This window comes from Triturus cristatus, chromosome 8 (genome assembly GCF_964204655.1).
Source record: "Triturus cristatus chromosome 8, aTriCri1.1, whole genome shotgun sequence".
Taxonomy (NCBI): domain Eukaryota; kingdom Metazoa; phylum Chordata; class Amphibia; order Caudata; family Salamandridae; genus Triturus; species Triturus cristatus.
Window position 1 is genome coordinate 864047597 of NC_140591.1, and position 14152 is coordinate 864061748.

Here is a 14152-nt window from a genome sequence, read left to right on the forward strand (position 1 = left end):
TGTGGTGTGATTTGTCATTGGGTCTACCAGGTGATGTGTCTATCCCCTCATGGTGCATGCTGGCATGACAGTGAATGTGAGTTCCTGTGGTAGGTAGGTGGCATGTGGAGTTGGTGTTTGAGTGTAAAGTGGTCACAGGATTGCCTTGTGCTGTGTACAGCAGGGCGAAGTGTCATCTACCTTGTCTGTACTTGGCAAGTCCCTGTGCATTGTGCATGGTGCATGGGTATGTCCCTTGGCCACAGCTTTCAACACTTTTCCTATGTGTGACACACTCTTTGTTGTTGCATCATTTTTTAACGCAGTGAGCAGTGTAGCGAGCGTGCGTAGCGAGCGATGCAGAACCGGCTTACGTGTTGCAATGTACGTGGCCAAATGGTGCTTTTTCATATCTATTGGAGAATGCAGGTAGGTAACTTATGCATTAGTGACTGGGTTATAACAAACACAGTGAGTGGGTATACTGGGTGTAGGGTTAGGTTTGTGCCTGCAGCAAGGATCTACTCGTGCACAGTTTGACACATGGCCCAGTGATTTCCAAATGTAAAAGGGGTGTTTCACGCACTGCCAGACCTTGTCAACATGCACACAGTCCACCTGCTGACGAGCAGACATGCCCACACCACCCAAGGGTGATTTTGTCTCCCTCTGTCTCCATCTCTCCCTCCCTCTGTCACCCTCCTCCCTCTGTCTGTCTCCCTCTGTCTCCCTCTCTCCCTCCCTCTGTCACCCTCCTCCCTCTGTCTGTCTCCCTCTGTTGCCCTCTGTCGCCCTCTGTCTCCCTCCCTCTCTCTCCCTCTCCCTCCGTCTGTCTGTCCCCCTCTGTCACCTCAGCCCAGCTTCTGGGCACACACACTTTGCAGGTCTTTCAAAGGCCATTGGCTTGTTCATGTGGCTTTGTTTAGAATCTCCCGGCCCCCATTGGGCAGAGTGTCTCTGAGTCTGGCGCTGCTGCGGCGGTGTGTGCTGACACTCTTTCACAGTGATGCCTCTTCATTAGCTGCTGTTATGTGCAAATTGGGCCTTCATATCCATGTCATCCTGCGACGCGGCCACCATTTGCAGGCGACACGGTACAGTGTCGGGACACACTGTTTGTATAGCTCTGCCCTAGGCCATATGGGCTGAGGGCATTGGTGTCTGCTTCTGAGTTGCACAATGGTTTTTTGGAGGCTCACCCTCCCGGCATTACGAACATCCTGTCTTGTGTTGGTGTTTTGTGTGGCCTGTGACTGGGCATGGCCTTGCTTGGTGCATGGGGCATGGAGCCGCTAGTGGCATGTGCGTGTTTTTGGAGTGTGGTTGTGTCCGGTGATGGCTTTGGGGTAGTTGCGTGCATTATTGGGAGTTGGGTTGTTGATGCGGTTCCCCCCATGTAAGGTGAGTTGTTTGTGTACTCACCAGGCTCGGCGACTCCTTCTACTCCGTGTACTCCCACCGGCGGCAGCATGCGCATCTCCTCCCAGGGATGGTGTCTGCAGGGCGGGCCACCTCCAGTGATGTTCCCCTGGTTATATTCATCTGTCATTTTGCGGCGGACCGTCCTCCGCAGATCGTACCACCTGGCTTGGCATTCATGCCTGGTCCTTCTGATGGGCGCAACAGCATTCACCCTTTCGACGATCCTCTGCCACATGGCTGATTTTGCTGCTACGCTGGTCTGTCTGACCAATGTTCCAAAGAGCTGTGGCTCGACTCTGATGATTTCGTTGACAAGGATCTCCAGCTCTGCTGTTGAGAACTTTGGATTCTTGTCTGTGGGCATGGTGTGGGGTGTGGGTGTGGATGGTTGTGGGTGTGTGTGTGTGGTTGTGAAGGTGTGTGTGTGAATGTGATGAGGGGGTGTTTGTGAAGGTGGTTGTGTGAAGGTGTGCAAGTGTAAGGTGTAGTCAAGGTTCAAGTATGGTGCTGTGGGTTGTCTGTGGGGTCTGGCAGCAGTGGGTCTGTTGCAAAGGCTCATGGTTTGTGTGTGTGGGCCCTTTTTATTCGTCCATTTGTGGGTGTGGCTGTGTTTGAACTTTGGGTGGGTGTGTTATAAGGAGTGGTTGTGTTTTGGGCCTCTGTTTACCTGTGTTCGGCACGTATGCGGGCACATGTTTGGACGTCTCCATGGTTGCTATGGGAGATAGCTCCGTACGGTGTTTTTTCCATACGGTTGTGCATTCGGACAGACGGGACGGATCGTACTTGCGCGCTCGGACTTCATTTTACCGAATCGTACGTAAAACTGTCCGGGGACGTGTCGGACACTTTTTCCGACCCAATGACGTGTCGGGGAATTTTCCCAATGCGATTCGTATGGATTTTTTCACATGCGAATCGTACTTGCCAGTTTGTACGGGACTTGTACGATTCGTACGTAAAAAAATCCGGATACGAATCGTACGGGGAATATTTTTCACGGATCGGAATCGACACCATAGTGTTCCCTAGTGTATGTAGGTGTTTTCACTGTATTCTGAGTGTCTTTTAACATAGCACTCGCTCTAGGACTGGTTAGTCAGACTCAGTTACCACCAGTATCCGTCTGAAAAAGTTGAGGGTAGAGGATGATTTTGCAACAAGGCTTCTTTCTGCTCTTCTGTTTGTTCTTTCTGCACGTTATCCTTCTTCCTGCACTTTTCTTCATCTTTGAGGACTTCTGTTGCTTCTTTCTGCATTTCTTTTTTTTCTTTCTGTGCCTTTTTTTCTTCTTTCTTCACATGTCCTATCTCTGTAGGCATAGTTAGAAATTACCATTTAAAAAACCTTTGAAATTCACTGAAAAAACCATAGGTTTCAGGCACGTTATAGTTAGGAATTAGCATTTAAACCAACCTTAGAAATTCACTGAAAAAAACATAGGTTTCAGGGGTGTTATAGCTAGCTGGACTTTTCACTCGTACAAAACCATTGAAATTCCCCAGTTATAGATAGTTCAGCTAACTATAACTCACGCGCCCGCAATGCACTGCTGATGTCGTCACATATTACATCACTCATGACATGGTCAGTGACATCACTCATGACATCACTGATGACATCTCAAATGACATCACTGATGGGGGGTATTACGTAGTGCATAGGTGCATGAATGAGTGACTCACTGTTTGTATGTGTTGAAGACTGCATGTGTGCAGGACTGTATGGGTGGATGAGCGTGTGCATGGGTGTGTTAGTGTCTTTATGAGTAACTACATATGTTTTAAACTAGTATATGTGACTATTTGTGTATATAAGTGAGTATATGTGAGAGTGAGAGATTGCAAAAGTTCCTGTATGAATAAGTATGTGTTTCTATAAGTGATTGTTTAAAAGACTAAGTATGTGTAAGTTTCTGTAGAAGTGTGGTGGTGTGTGTATAACTGTATATGCAAGTAAATGGATGTTTGATTCTTTATTAACATGAGTGACTATGTGTGTGAGTAACTCTATGGATGAGTGGCGTTGTGTAACAGGATGTATAGGTGTATGAGTACATATGATGAGTGAGTACATGTATGAGTGACTGTATAGGACTGTTGGTGAATGAGTGGATGTGTATGTGGATCTTAGAATTACTGAATAGGTTGTTGTAACTGGTATTGGTATGTCCATTGTTTTGAAAATTTTAGTTTCTATTTTTGAATGTGGTTATCAAAGGTTATATTAGGGTGAGAGGAGGTCTGCCACTCTATCACAAGGATGATTTCATCAGTGATATCATTAGTGATGTCATTTGAGATGTCACTGACCATGTCATGAGTGATGTAATATGTGACGTCATCAGCAGTGCATTGCGGGCGCGCAAGTTATGGTTAGCTGAACTAACTATAACGGGGGAATTTCAATGGTTTTGTACGAGTGAAAAGTCCAGCTAACTATAACGCCCCTGAAACCTATGTTTTTTTCAGTGAATTTCTAAGGTTATTTAAAAGCTAATTCCTAACTATAACGTGCCTGAAACCTATGGTTTTTTCAGTGAATTTCAAAGGTTTTTTAAATGCTAATTTCTAACTATGCCTACAGAGATAGGGCATGTGAAGAAAGAAGAAAAAACGCACAGAAAGAAAAAAAAGAAATGCAGAAAGAAGCAACAGAAGTCCTCAAAGACGAAGAAAAGTGCAGGAAGAAGGATAACATGCAGAAAGAACAAACATAAAAGCAGAAAGAAGCCTTGTTGCAAAATCATCCTGGACCCTCAACTTTTTCAGACGGATACTGGTGGTAACTGAGTCTGACTAACCAGTCCTAGAGCCAGTGCTATGTTAAAACACACTCATAATACAGTGAAAACACCTGCATGCACTAGGGAACACTATGCGTTGGGGTCCCCCTGTGATTAGCATGACCTCCTCTGTAAGCCCCTAGTATATAATAGGGCAGGGGATTAAAACGACCTCTCTGCAACGCAGCGCAGTGGCGCTTACTGGAAGCACCTGGTGGGCTAGTTGGCCCCCAGGGTCCCTCAGGATTGAAGGGGAATTATTTCCCCAACTTAAAACGCGCCACAGGGCTTGTTTGCACACGTTAACTCAGGCCCCGTCCCCTCCCTTCACCACTATGTAAACACGCCCTGTGGCCGTTTTTAGTTGGGAGATTAAGTTAATTTGAATCCTGAGGGTCCCTAGGGTCTAACTAGCCCACTAGGTACCTCCAGTAAATGTCACAGAGCTGCGTTGCAGAGAGGTGTAAAAAGTGGCACAGCCTGGACCACCTCTCTGGAACGCAGCGCAGTGGCGCTTACTGGAAGCACCTGGTGGGCTAGTCAGGATTGAAGGGGAATTATTTCCCCAACTTAAAACGCGCCATAGGGCGTGTTTGCACACGTCACCTCAGGCCCCATCCCCTCCCTTCCCCACTGTGTAAACACGCCCTGTGGCCGTTTTTTAAGTTTGGAGATTAAGTCCCCTTGAATTCTGAGGGCAAAATAGCTCACTAGGTACGTCCAGTAAGCACCACAGAGCTGCGTTGCATAGAGGTGTAAAAAAGGGCGTGGCCTCAGAACACCTGTCTGCAACACAGCTCGCTGGCACATACTGGAGATACCTGTTGGGCGAGTTGGCCCTCAGGGACCCTCAGTATTGAAGGGGAATTAATTCCCCAACTTACAACTGGCCAGTGTGTGCGTTTGCAGAGTGCTACAAGGAGGGGGCGTGGCCTTTGGCGCGATGCCGGTCTTTTATTTATTTATTTTTTAAGAAGGAGGGCTGTGTGCCCCCCCTTATTTTTCTAATTTATTGGCCCTGGGGACACCATCCCCCCGGGCCTGCACCCGAATTTTTTTTGTTGAAAAAAATTAATTTGGCCCTCCCAAGGCCTTAATCGGCCCTGGGGACCCCAACCCCCGGGTCATTGCCATTTTTTTTGTTTTTTTATTCTTTAGGAGGGGGGCTGCGTTGCCTCCCTCTTCACGCCACATATGGCCCCGGGGACCCCATCCCCCGGGGCCGGCCTTTGTTTTTTATTATTTTAAAAAAAATTCTATTTATAGAAACACCTAGGACATGCTGGACAAACCGTATGTACCTATCATCATGACGATTTGCGTGATATTCATTAAAAGGCGACTATGCATACAATGAATCCACGTGGAATGTATTTACACCGCTAGTGAAGCTCTGACGTGTCTGACGCCCTACCATGCCTAATCCCGGCGCCCCCGCCGGTGGGTACTCTCCAAGTAGACACCCTTGTCGTTTATTTATACAAACATGGGTAGCTATTGACGGGCACATTTAATACTCACGCACACCAAGCCATTCAAAGGGGATTCAACAAAAATTCAACCAAACTATGCAAGAAACCCCCCTCACGGTTAATAAAACACACATCCACTGCGGAAGTGTAATACTTTTTATTTTACTCTCTGGAAAGGAGACGAACCTCACTTGAGAATCACAGCGTGCTCCTGGCTGAGCCCAATGCTGTGTTACACCTACCAGTGCCCGCCGATTGCCACACACCTCTGTGTTGTATTCCACCAGCTAGTGCGTATGCTATGACACTCTAGCCCATGTGCACTGTAACACCACCCCGTAAATATGTCATGCCACACTTGCCTTCGCACGGGTTATATTGCCCCATCTAACGTGCCTTCCTCGATGCCTATGTTATAACGCACAGCGCTATGCCATACATATTACAATCTGGGATCCATATCTTTGTCACAGTGCATATGCAACGTTACACTCCCCAGCACATATTTTATATTACAACTTTAGGGACTAGTTAGGTCACACAACACTGCCCTGCGCATATTACACTCCAAGGCGCATATCGCATAGCACGTGCTAGTGCCTGTGCTATCTCGCGCTCTCCAATGAATCTGTCATTGCGCACAATGTATTGCATATTATATTTCACGCCCTGGTTCATCTTATATCACACTTTTTGGTGCATAGTTTATACCATATAATATATCTAGTTTTCATTTTCAATCGTGCTCTCAGGACTATGTTCTATATAACACTGCGTCCACCTACCCTTTTCACGGGCATTACATTTTGCGATTGGGGGTGGAGGGTCAGGGGGTGTTTCTGCCAAGTGAGCTCGGAGTCACAGTCACAAACGTCCTCTTCTTCCTGAATAAAAGTGAGTTTATGCTGCATACTTGTTCATATTTTAAGTAGTTCGCACAGACACACATTTTAAAAACAATAAAGTTCCTAATACCCACCTTCTTTGAACAGTTAGCTTGCTGCCCCATCCACCTCCTCCCTATCCTCTGTTGTATGAATCCATGGACTAGCCTCCTCCCTCCTGACATGCATGGTCTGATGTGCTGCCACTGCCCTCCATTTAGCATGATGTACCAGTCCACTCCTCCTGCCCTTCATTGCCCAATTCTATGGCCCATCATTGACCCCCTGCTTAGCCTCTGTGCTTAGCTTGCTGCCCCTATTCTCCTTCCCCCTGCCCTCCGATGTCTTTGTGCATGCCCCTGCTCCATCCTTTTTGCCCACCATGTTCCATGGACCTGCCACTCCTATCTACTCTGAGTGTTCTGTTGAGCTGCCACTCCCCTCCCAACTGCCTAGTGATGTCAGATGACTGTAACCTGTCCCTGCCACCTCCACCCTGCCTGTCCACATGCCATGCCCCTATCCCCTTCCTCCTGTCCTCCATGGTCCATTTTTCTGCCACACCCTTCTGCCCTCCCTGGTCTGTTGTGCTGCAACTGCTCCTCCTGACGGCCCCACGCGGTCTATTGTGAGGCCCCTTCCCCTGAACTCTCTTGTCTGTGCCCAGGTCCTGACCCTCCCTTCTATCCTCTATGGTCCTTTGTGCATGCCCCTGCACCCTCCTTCTTGCCCATCATAGCCATTGTACTGCCACTAACCCTCCCGCTTGCCATGCATGGTCTTCTGTGCTGCCATGGCCACTCCCACCTTCCCTGTGTGGTCAGCTAGCTGCCCCTGACCCCCTCCCACCTTCCCTCCATGGTCTGTGTGTATGCCATCATAGTCTCACTGTTGCTCTCCATGGTGTGTCTTGTTTCTAGTGCCCATCCTGCCTGACCACCATGGTCATCTTGCTGCTCCTGCCCTGCCCCCTTGCCCCCAGCCCTCTGTTTCCATGTGCAGACCCCTATTCCCTCCCACCTGGCTTGTCTGTTCCATTGTAATGCCCCTGATCCGTCCCTCCTGCCCTTTATGGTCTGTTATGCTGCAGCTTTCTCTTCTGTCTGTCCATTATGGTCAGCTAGCTACCATTGCCTCTTTCCCCTGTTCTCTGTTGTCCATGTGCATGGTCCTGTCCCCTCCCTATTGCTTTCTATGGATTGTTGTGCTGCACTCTCGCCCCACATGCCCTGTGTGGTGTATTGTGCTGCGGCAAAGCCTGATGCCTGCCCTGTAGGGTCAGTTTGGTGCACCTCTCCATGTCCCTCCTGTCCTCTGTAATCCAAGTCCATGTCCCTACCCCAATTCCTCCTGCCTACCATGATCCAATGTACCATACTGCAAACATTTTGAACTTGGTAAGAGGGAGATTTTGAAAAAAACTGGGGTATTGATTTTCCCCTTTGTGTTACATTGAAAAAGAGGAGATTGTAGACAGGAGACAGATCAAATAAAGCCCATTTGAGCTTAAAAAACATTGGACGTTTCCTGGCTGAAATGGGTCTGTTGGCATGTATGGTTGTACTACCACTGCCTCTTCTTTCTGCCCACAATGGTCTATTATATTGCCACAGCCTCTCTTGCCAGTCCTGTATTGTTGGTTTGTTGCCCCTGCCCCCCTTTCCACTGCCCTCCATAGTCTGTTGTGCTGCCACTGCCCTTCCTGCCTGCCCAGTGTGGTCAAATTGATGCCTCTGCACTCTCCTACCTGCCTTCAATTTTCAGAGTCCGTGCCCCTGGCAACTGCCTCTCAACAGTATCCCAATGAACAACTAGATTGCTAACATTCTATATTTATTACAAAAGTGTGGAACGCCAAACGTCATCTTGATGTAATCAAAACTGTGATACCTAGAGCATTTCCTTTAGAAATTACATATATGAGAGGGTCTTATTTGCATCAAAATGATGGTTAGTGCTCTAAAAAACTAAAATGAGGACATATTTTCTGAGTTTTCAAATAGCGACAAAGAACTTTTAAATTATTTGTAATCTTTATGTTTTTTTATCCAGTTGACCACTTGATTAAATGTTGCACTTAGGGGAGAGGATGTGGTGTTACTTCCAGAGCTGCAGACTTTGCAACTGGGGAGCAAGGTTGGAGTTTCTGCTTCAGCTCAACATTCTGTGATTCTGGTCAAATCACTTAATCTCCCCATGTCTAAAACCAAAAATGTATTTGATCTTGTGTGATGTAACCAATGCTCATGTAAAGCACTCCAATACCTGACAAGTCTGCACTATATAAAACTGCAAATACACAAGAACTAAGTGTTTTGCACACTTCTGTCATTGGGCTACATGTGGGCTACATCTGGGTGATATTTGTGCTGCATTTGGGCTCTTTTGTCTCTGGTGGCCATTTTGGGAGATTTATTTGTAATGAAGTATGCCTAATTTCCTCATTTACTGCAATCTCCTCAGTAGGAAATGCTTTCAGTTTTTTACTTTGATTCCATCAAGAAGGTATTCAGATATTTCACACCTTTGCCATAAATTCTGAATGTTAGCACTCTAGTTGCTCATTAGATCACTGTAGTAAAGCTACTGCTCACCACGGATGTCTGCTGCTGGTATTAAAAGTGCATGTTTCAGTCTGCATATCAGAATTTTTTAATGAAATAGAAGAGGATTTGAGAAGTCACTCAAAATGTGCCCTAATTTTTCTTTCTTGAGCACTAATCATAAATTCTATGGAACAATGAACCCCCTCATTGTGTTCCTTTTTAAATTAAATGTTTTAAGTGTTACCAGTTTATTCCAATCAAGATGGCTTCAGGTGTGCCATACTTTTGTCATAAGTAAGACAGTAAGCGCTCTAGTTGTTCTTAAGAACACTCTGGGACATTCTGTCATTGGGCTATACTTGGGCTACATCTGGGTGATATTTGGGCTACATTTGGGCTCTTTTGTCTCTGGTGGCCATCTTGGGAAATTTATTTGTTATGAAGTTTCCTAATTTCCTCATTTACTGCAGTCTCCTCAGAAGGAAATACTTGCAGTTTTTTACTTTGGTTCCATCAAGAAGGCATTCAAATGTGTCACACATTTGCCATAAATTCTGAATGTTAGCACTCAAGTTGCTCATTAGATCACTGTAGTAAAGCTACTGCTCACCAGGGAAGTCTGCTGGTGGTATTCAAAGTGCATGTTTCAGTTTGCATGTCAGATTTTTTTGATGAAATAGAAGAGGATTTGAGAAGTCAAAATGTGCCCTAATTTTTCTTTCTGCAGCACTAATCATAATTTCTATGGCAAAATGAACCCCTTCTATTTGTTCCTTTTTAAATTAAATGTTTTAAGAGTTACCACTTTATTCCAATCAAGATGGCTTCAGGTGTGCAATATGTTTGTCATAAGTAGGACTGTTAGCGCTCTAGTTGTTCTTTAGAACACTCTGGGAAGCTGCAGTAGAACACAAAGGAATCAACTGACAGTCTCTGCCCTTGTTGGATGTACATGTTTTACTGAGAATGTCAGACTTCATTCTCACATGACTGAGGAAGATAATGTAAATTTACATAAAATATGCTTTCAGTTTAGCTTATAGATCACCTTCCAAAGCTCTGTGGGAAAAGCATGAGAAAATAGTTTTCTGTCAAACATGATTCATGATATCACAGCAGAAGGCTTTTTCACATGGTAAAATCACCTTAGAACACACCACAATTCCTAAAATGAGTATGGTACCATCAACAAATGAATTATAATGTAACTAAAGTCTTAAAACCTTCTATTAACTGCAATGCTTTTTAATGAGGTGCTATCATGTATATTGGTCCCAAGATGGCTGCCAACACTTCTTGGATGAAGTACTGACAGCCAATCAGATCTCACGATGAGATATGTGGTTAGGCTCCGCCCAGATATATCTATCTTTTTAACTCTAATTTTCTCAGTCACTACTGAACGGATTTACACCATTTAAGCAAAAGGCACGAGTCTGAACTGAGGACTACCTCGTTGCCAAATTTGGTGTAATTCCGTTCAGCCGTTCGGGATGTAGCTGCGTCAACAGGTCCTATGGGAAAATGCATGGGGAAAAACGTGTTTTGGGACCCCCCTTTTTTCTCGGCCCCTGCTTGACGAATCACCGTGACATTTTCAGGATAGGAGCGGGCCGGAGCTGGCCAAAAGTTTTGAAAATTATGTAAAGATTCGTCAATCGGCGCCAACGTTATTCCAAATAGAATGTTGCGGATTTCCTATGGAAAATAGGTCCTAACTATAACTACCTACTGGCGACTGCCAGTAGGTAATATATATATATATATATATAGATATATATATATATATATATTACCTACTGGCGGTCGCCAGTAGGTAGTTATAGTTAGGACCACGTTTCCATAGGAAATCCGCAACATTCTATTTTGAATAACTTTGGCGCCGGTCGACGAATGCTCGCGAAGTTTTCAAAATAGGTGGGGCGCTACGCTCCGCTCCTACCCTGAAAGTCTCGGGGGGATTCGTCAAGCGGGGGCTGAGATAAAAGGGGGGTCCCAAAACGCGTTTTTCCCATGCATTTTTCCATAGGACCTTTAGACACAGCTACAGCCCGAACGGCTGAACAGAATTACTTGAAATTTGGCAGAGAGGTAGTCCTCAGGTCAAGGAAGTGCCTTTTGTAGGTTTGGTGTAAATCTGTTCAGTAGATTCTGAGAAAATAGCCTTTAAATCAATATATATATCTGAGCCAGCTTACGGTGCGCTTACGGTGCGCTTACCGTACGCGTACGGTGGCGTGCGCGAGCGTGATTTTGATTGGCTCTTAGATCTTAGTAAACATTCGAATCGGTCAAAACCAGGAAGCGTCGTCCGCCATTTTCTCTCTCGCTCTCTTAGTTGGGCAGCAAAAACGAAGCCAAACAATGTCTAAAGAGGCAGTTTCTTGAGATCCTAACCACCCAGCATTGATATAGGGGTCCCCAAACAAACCCCAAAATCGCCGATTATGCTTACCGTACGCGTACAGTAAATTTTTTTTTTAAAAATCAATTATCCATACCCTCCCCACCCCGTGTGCAAATTGTGCCCGTAGAGCACCATTTGTGCATGGCTTATTTAATATCAAGAACTTAACAAAGAATCAATTTCACAAAGATGCGCATAATATGTCCCCCATGTGCGCACGGTGCGCAGCGCACCGCGTGACCACCGTGCGTGCATGGCACTAACTGCGTAAAGTGGGCGCGCGGTGCGCGAAGCGCACCGCGTGCTCACTGTGCGCGCACGGAACGAACTGCGTTAACTGGTCGCGCACGCCACGAATGGCGTAAAGTAACTTAGCATTTAAAAAACCGTACAAATTTAATGAAAAAAACATAGGTTTCACACACGTTATAGTTAGGAATTAGCATTTAAAAAACCTTGCAAATTCACTGAAAAAACCATAGGTTTCACACATGTTATAGTTAGCTGTACATTTCACTCGTAAAAAACCAATGAAATTCCCCCGTTATAGTTAGTGCAGGCAACTATAACTCACGCGACCGCAATCTTCTGCTGATGACATATGTGTCTTTATGAAAAAAAAATATTTGTAATATATGTATAGCTAAAATTTAATGGAAGAAAACATGGGTAAATAAGTGTCTAAATACAGTATTAGCATCAGCAGAGGATTGCGGTCGCGTGAGTTATAGTTGCCTGCACTAACTATAACGGGGGAATTTCATTGGTTTTTTACGAGTGAAATGTACAGCTAACTATAACATGTGTGAAACCTATGGTTTTTTCAGTGAATATATATATATATATATATATATATATATATATGTGTGTGTGTGTGTGTGTCATCAGTGTTGTCACTGACCATGTCATTAGCGATGTAATATGAGATGTCATCAGCAGTGCATTGCAGGAGCGCAAGTTATAGTTAGCTCAACTAACTATAACAGCCGAATTTCTCTGGTTTTCTACGAGTGAACTGTCCAACTAACTATAAAGTCCCTGAAACCTGTATTTTTTTCAGTGAATATATACAGATATATACCTACGGGGAGATGCTCAGGAAACGCGTTTGCAGTGAAGACAACGATCTCTTAGAAGCACAACAAGAGAGTAAAAAACGCTTCTTAGAGAGAGGGTATGCTGAACATATAGTGGACAAAGTCATACAAAAGACTAGGAAGTTGTCTAGACAAGATCTGCTATTTAAACCTTCCCACAGTAAGGTGCAGCGATGTACTCAAGTAGGCACACAAAAAGACAACAATGATCTGAGACTTATTTTAACATATAACAAACAAAAAGATAGCCTATGTAGGATCATAAAAAGTAACTGGCATCTGGTCCTTAGTGATCCAGTGATGGGGGATAAATTACCATCTAATCCCACCATGCCCTATAGGAAGGCCCCTTCCGCAAGCAACTTTTTTGTCAGCAGTAGCCCTGAAATCAATCCAGGATCTAGTTGGTTATCAGGGTGGAAGGGCTTCGTACATGGCATCAGTAAGACATCTTTCATGACACCCTTCAGCAAAACACCTACTAAAATAAACAAATTAATAACATGTAAAACAGAGTTTGCAATCTACGTGCTGGAGTGCTCTTGTGGACTGCAGTATGTGGGAAGCACAAAAATGCGGGTCCACAAGAGGATCCTCCAGCACTTACGGGCCATAACAAATACTGATATAACAAAACCCAATGGCCCGTCACTTTAGGGAAAAGCATGGCAATGACACACAAGAACTAAAGTATTATGCCATTGATTCGATTCCCCCGTTAAGACGAGGAGGTGACAGAGGGGCACGCTTGAGAAAACTCAAAACTAAATATATATTAGAGCTGGACATTAAGAGCCCGAATGGACTCAATACCACAGAGGATTTGTACACATGGCTGTAATGCAGCATTAGCTGAGAACTAGCAATCCATTAACAGATATCAGCCTCAATATCTCTGATGACTATTATATACATTAAGGCATGGAAGCAAAAATGATAGCTGTATTTGAATAATCCCCGATTCGTTCACTTTCTTTAAAAAAAAATTGTAAATCAAATAACAGTTTTTAACAATTAGCACATTTTATGAGCACTTTAATAATAACGTAACCCAGCTCTTCAGAGCTTAAGGGGTCGTTTATTCACAAGGTTTACACTAGTGATATTTTGCACAAACCTGTTAGCACCTTAAGTGTCTTGGAACTGCAGAGTTTAAGCCCAATGGGGCAGAAGGCATTTTTAAAACAGTAAGCAACAATACCTCACTTGTTTTAGAATATAAACATGAGGGCAGCCACCAGTTGAACAAATTGTTTTTAGCCGTGTAATGTGTATGTATTTATATTTTAGTGTATTTATACAAATCAATGTATACTCATCTATTGACATCGTGAGGTTACAAACTGAAAACATAGGCAGTTATTAGCTAACAGGATGGAAACATGATTTTAACTTTAGGGAGTGGCTATAGGTATATTATTTATTGTATTTATACAATTTAATTTATACATGCTTATTTGCACATTGAGTTGAAAAGTAATAACCATCTGTTACACATGGTGTCATTCTGCTGTTTCAAATTTCGAAGAATTGTCGATAATATGACAGTCTGTTGTTTAT